Source organism: Tursiops truncatus, chromosome 17 (assembly GCF_011762595.2).
Source record: "Tursiops truncatus isolate mTurTru1 chromosome 17, mTurTru1.mat.Y, whole genome shotgun sequence".
Lineage (NCBI taxonomy): Eukaryota > Metazoa > Chordata > Mammalia > Artiodactyla > Delphinidae > Tursiops > Tursiops truncatus.
Window position 1 is genome coordinate 75,474,145 of NC_047050.1, and position 6,192 is coordinate 75,480,336.

The following is a 6,192-nucleotide window of genomic DNA, read 5'->3' on the forward strand; positions in this document are numbered from 1 at the left end:
CACAAATCCGCACTTGATCCTAGGCTGCTACTCAGCCGTAATGTGTGTTTAGGAACCCAGGAAGTCCGGGAAGAAGGCACACCAGGGTGGGACTGGGTACCACCCAGATGTCCATCAGTCTTAGAATAGGTGGTGAGAGCCACATATACCCATAAAGTGGAATCTAGCGATGAAAAGGAACACCCTTCATCAAAGTACAACAACGTGGAATCTCTACAAGGTTGAGTGAAAGAAGCCGGAAGCCTTACTGCATGAGTCCATGTATAAAATTTCTAAAACAGGCAAAACTGAACTACATTTTTTAGGGAGACATCATTTAGTAGTAAAAAGCTGAAGAGGAAAAAAGGTGGCTACCTAACAGTCAGAATGGTGGGTGGGTACTGCTGGGTATAGGGGTGCTGTGTGACCACGGAGAGGCCTGGGGTTTTGGGGCACGAGCCTCCTTCCCATGACAGAGCTGTTCCTTCTGCAAGTCTCTTAAGCTGCACATTTTTTAAAAATATACTTTTCTGTACCTTTGCTACATTTCACCATAAAGACATTTTAAAATCATAATCATAAATGGTATCCCTCTGTTTAGGACCCTCCACGCCCGAGGGCTGCTCTGCGTCCGCCCGGCCCCCTCCCTCACACAGCCACCGCGCTATTTTCCGCCCCAAATCACTGAATCACTCGGAGGCCTCACGGCTCTGCTGCGTGCTCCTGTAATCTCGAGCCTCAGAGAGCGCCCTGAAGGCGCTCTAATTGCCGCCTCCCTTCAGATCGCCTTCTGCTTCTTTGATGCTCGCGTTGGGTAACTTTGTTGCAAGGGCTCCTTTGCAAGTCTGGCCAGATACTGTCTACCCAGCGCTTCCTTGCGTTGCTTCTCTGCAGAGACAGCTCTAGCCTAAGCCCCGCCTCCCCGCCCTCCCTCACCAGGGATCCTCCTTCGCCCGCGTCTCCCAGGCATCACCCTCCACCGCTAGTGTCGAGGAATCCCGCCCCCTTTCTGCGCGCCCCGCCTTGTCCCCCACGAGCTCCAGGCCCTCCACGTCAAGCCACGTACGTCTCCTCTCCCCTCCTCCCAACCCGCTCTTTCACCGGTGTCCCAAGCACTGCCCACATTCACCATCCACCGAAGAAAAGCCCAGGCCCCTCTGCCCTGTGCCTCTTCCCCAAGGAGTGAGTTCACTTAACCCACTTAATCCAGTCCACTCAGTTCTCTGGGAAATGCCTCTAGAACCTTCTCCAGCCCTTCACTGCTCTGCTTCTCCAGGCCTTCATCCAACACTTGGGTGTTGACCACATGGGGAGGACTGCTGGGTCTTCTGGGGCCCAGTCTTTCTCTCGGATACAATTCATTGCTCTGTATTTGGATCCCATACAGGTCCCTCTGCTCTGCTAAGCCCGCAGGGCTGTAAGCACAGCCAGGGACCCCACAGGTTTGCATGTCGGGCGCACCGGATCCAGAGCAGTAACCCTGCAGGAAAGGCAAAGGACACTCGGGAAAACACACAGCTCGCTGCTGTGGTCATCGGGCCCACAAAGCGCTCAATGTTGGGGGCCCTTTGTCTCTTCAAGACTAAAATGTGGGCACTGAAATAAAACAGTTTCCAAAAACATGTTCTGCATGTGATAAACGAGGGGTTAGGAGGTCAAATAAGCTGGGAAGCATTGAGTTAAACGACAGTGAACAGTTTTTGGCTGCAGACCTTCTCAGAACCTTTAACACAGTATTAACAGTTATGATGCTAGTGACTTCCCTGGTGGTCCCGTGGTTAGGACTCTGTGCTTCCACTGCAGGGGGCTCAGGTTCCATACCTGCGTGGGCAGCCAAAAAATTAAAAAAAAAAAAAAAAAAGAGTTGTGATTCTACAAAGAGGAAGGAGGGAAACAGACTGGTTGTGTCCCAGCCCACTTGACCACAGAACCCTTTTATCACAGGGTATCTCCAGGTTCCAGGTTCCGTGGAGCACACTTTGGGAAACACTGCGGTAGAGCTCTTCCATGATGCCTTCCAGCTCTAAGATTCTCTGAATAAAAATATTGGCTGTTTTCCTGAATTAAAAACTCAAGAGCATGGTTGTGAGTTGACAAAAGCCCATATGTTCCTGATACGTTCTCTCATATCAGGAACAAACGACACTCCTAAGCAACTTCTTCACACTGAACCCAACATAAATGCAAACCACTTAGTTTGAATACATAAATAACTTTGTCATTTGTGCACCCAACAGAGGCTAAGTGGAGAATCCTGAAGATGCAAGCAACCAGGGCCACCTCCTTGCACCACCCTGGAGGTGTTGACACCACTGTGCACAGAGGCTGTCATCCACTGGAACAGGGAAGTGCAGGGAGGGGGCATCTAACGTATGTCCAGGAGACATAGTTTACTCTAGGGTGTGTTCCTTCCTCCGTATAATAAGGAAAGAATAGCCAATATGCCACTGACACTGAAAAATTAACTCAAAATGTATGAAGGATTTAAATGTAAACATAAAGCTATAAAACTAAAAATAATAGATGGGCTTCCCTGGTGGCTCAGTGGTTGAGAGTCCACCTGCCGATGCAGGGGACACGGGTTCGTGCCCCGGTCCGGGAAGATCCCACATGCCGCGGAGCGGCTGGGCCCGTGAGCCATGGCCGCTGAGCCTGCGCGTCCGGAGCCTGTGCTCCGCAACGGGAGAGGCCACAACAGTGAGAGGCCCGCGTAACACAAAATAATAATAATAATAATAATAGGAGAAAATCTCTGGGTTCTAGGGCTACTAGGCAAACAGTTCTAAGGGACAATCCATAAAAATAAAAGTGGAAAAAAAAAAGTGGATACCCTGGACATCATCAAAATTAAAGCTTTTGCTCTGTGAAAGCCTTCGTTAAATGCATAAAAAGATAAGCTATAGAGTAGGAGAAAATATTTGCATACCGCATATCTGACAAAGGACTAGTATCTAGAATATAAAAAGAACTCTCAAAATTCAACTGTAAAAGAGCAAAAAATCTGTTCAGAACATGGGCAATAGACACGGAGAGACGTTTCACTATAGAGAAGAGGCCGATGGCAAACAGGCACATGAAAAGATGTTCAACATCACCGATCATTAGAGAAACGCAAATTCAAACCACAATAAGATAACAACACACACCTATAAGAATGGCTCAGATAAAAAACAGTGACAGCAACAAAGCTAAGGAGAATGTGGAGGAACTAGATCACTCTTGCTTTGCTGGTGGGCACGTCCAATGGTACAGCCTTTAGGGAAAACAGTTTGGGAGTTTCTCAAAACACCAAACATATAGCTACCACATGACCCAGCAATCGTACTCCTGGGCATCTCTCCCGGAGAAGTGACGACTCGTGTTTACACATAAATCTGTACATGAATATTTATAGCAGCTTTATTTGTACAACCCCAAACTGGAAACCACCCAAATGTCCTTCAGTGGGTGAATGGTTAAACCAACGGGGGTTGGTCCACACCGTGGAATACTCCTCAGTAGTAAAAAGGAGCAAACTATCGAGATACGCAACCACTTGGATGAATCTCAAGGATTGTGCAGAGGGAGAAGCAGCCAATTCCTAAAGGTTACATATTGTGTGATTGCATTTATATGCCACCCCTGAAATGACAAAGTAATAGAAGTGAAGAACAGATTAGTGGTTGCCAGAGGCTGAAAGGGGGTGGATGGGAGGGAAGACGGTGGGCTATGAAAAGATGCCACGAAGGGCCCTCCTGGTGGTAGAAAAGTTCTGTATCTCGACCTTATCAATGTTGTTGGGGTTTTTTTTTTTCAATTTTTATTGATTGATTGATTGATTTGGGGCTGCATTGGGTCTTCGTTGCTGTGCGCGGGCTTTCTCTAGTTGCGGCAAGCAGGGGCTACTCTTCGTTGCGGTGCGTGGGCCTCTCATTGCGGTGGCTTCTCGTTGCAGAGCATGGGCTCTAGGCGCGTGGGCTTCAGTAGTTGCAGCACGTGGGCTCAGTAGTTGTGGCTCACGGGCTCTAGAGCGCAGGCTCGGTATTTGTGGCACACAGGCTTAGCTGCTCCGCGGCATGTGGGATCTTCCCGGACCAGGGGTCGAACCCGTGTCCCTTGCATTGGCAGGCGGATTCTTAACCACTGCACCACCAGGGAAGTCCCGACCTTATCAATGTTGATATCCTGGTTGTGATATTGTATGGTAGTTTTCCAATATATTGCCATTGGGGAGACTGGATAAAGGGTACCTGGGATCCCTCCATTTTATTTCTTACTTAACTGCATGTGAATCTACAATTATCTCAAAACAAACAGGTTAATAATACTAAAAAAAAAAAAAAACCAAAACACTCTCGTGTGTTTTGAACCACACCCCCCAAACAGACACACACACCCTAGGACAGAATTATTAGATTAATGCCAATGTACCTTGCAAGAAATGTCTCTTTACTGCCTGGAGAAGTCAGGTCCCAGGCTTAAAACTCTAAGAAACAGTTCCTAGGACATTCAAAACTGCTTTCCGGGGAGTTACAACACAATCCAACCTCCCAACCAGGTCACTTACCTCTGAAGCTACGTAAGTGAGGAGACTCACCTGTGTGGTCGCCCTCAGGTTCATGCACGAGGGCTGTAGCTCAACCAGCGACCCCTGTACTTTCCATGTTCTCTGTGAATCCCACCCCCGTCCACCGCTCCAGTAGACAGTTCCATTGCCACCATCAGGGACCGTCAGAAAAAAATATTAGGAACAGATGTGCACTGGGAACGTGCCACCTGTTTGTTTGTTTGTTTCCTTCATCTGTCATTGAAATAGTAAATGTACACTTTGGATATCTCATGGGATTACCCATCAAAAGCGAACTGTTGGTAATCTGAAAAGAAGAGCTGAAACACCCCCGGGATGCCGTGTTCTCCTGGAAGAACTAAGTTAGCAGCCGAGTTGCTCGGTGACTCAGGTGACATGTGGCACGTGCCTTTACACATAGCATCCCAAGGTGTTACGCGGTGTTAGTATCCTGTGCAGGCTGTATTCTCACGACTGCTGCCTTTATTAGGGGGCCACAGAAGCAGCCAAAAGACATCCTCCTCATCCGACCAGAGAAGAGAAGGTTGGCAGTGACGGGAGCCATCCAGACCCCTGTCCACCCCCCAGCCCCCAGCTCCATCCACCCCACAGAGCCTGGAGGTGAGCCATCAGAAAGGCCATGGAGGTGACCACGTGGTGTTGTGGTGACATGGTGACAGCCACGTCTTTCAGATCTGCCACCACCATCCTCTACTGGCCTGATGGCCTGGCCCCTAGCGGGATGGGGTAGAGGGGCCTGCACGTCACATTCTGTCCTCTGTGAGCTCGTCTGAATACTGGCTACACCTTCTGATTTTCCAGACAAGGATAAGTCCTTTTCGGTTTTATTAACTGTTTCTCCTCAAACTGCTGCATTTTCCACACAGGCATTGATCTCCACCTTTCAGGCTGGCACACTTACTTGATGACCCTTAAACTTAACTCAAGATCCGTTTCCTCCTTGAAGGAACTGGGGTCCTACCTGCAAGGTGTGGGTGGCCTTGCCTCCCCTGTTCCCAGCCTGGGGACAGCCCAGGTCTCTGGAGCACAGGGTGAGGACCATCCCGCCCCCACCAAGCACGTGCCAACGCCACAAAGAACTTGTTTATGTTGTAAGGTCAAGAGTTACAAACTCATCCAAATATATGTTCCTCATAGTTCTTGGGGGTGAATGTGGATGTGGTGTATGCAACTTGTAGCATTTCCTGGAGTCAAAAGAAATAAAGGCTATTTTTCACATAGGGAGAAACCATTAAGTAAACATTATACTATTTATGAAAGGAATAAAGCACATGAAGTGTAAACAAGTATTCATTTTTAACTCTCCACAATGATCCCTTTCTGTCCTTTTTATCATCGAGCATGACGTTCCTTTGAAATAATTTACCGATGAACTATCATTCAGCAAGGTTTTTGTCTATAAGGTCAATATTTTTAAATTAACCATAATTCTATATACTAGTGACAATTAAAAGTTAAATGTAAAGAGTAAAACATCAAAAATCTAAGAATTCATGTAATAAAAGATGTGCAAAACACATCAGAAATCTGTAAGGCATTACCGAGCAATTTAATAAGGCCTAACTAAATGGAGGAGGAGAGCATGCTCCTGAACTCACTAGTGTAAAGATGTCACTTGTCCCCAAACTGATCTATAGATTCAACGC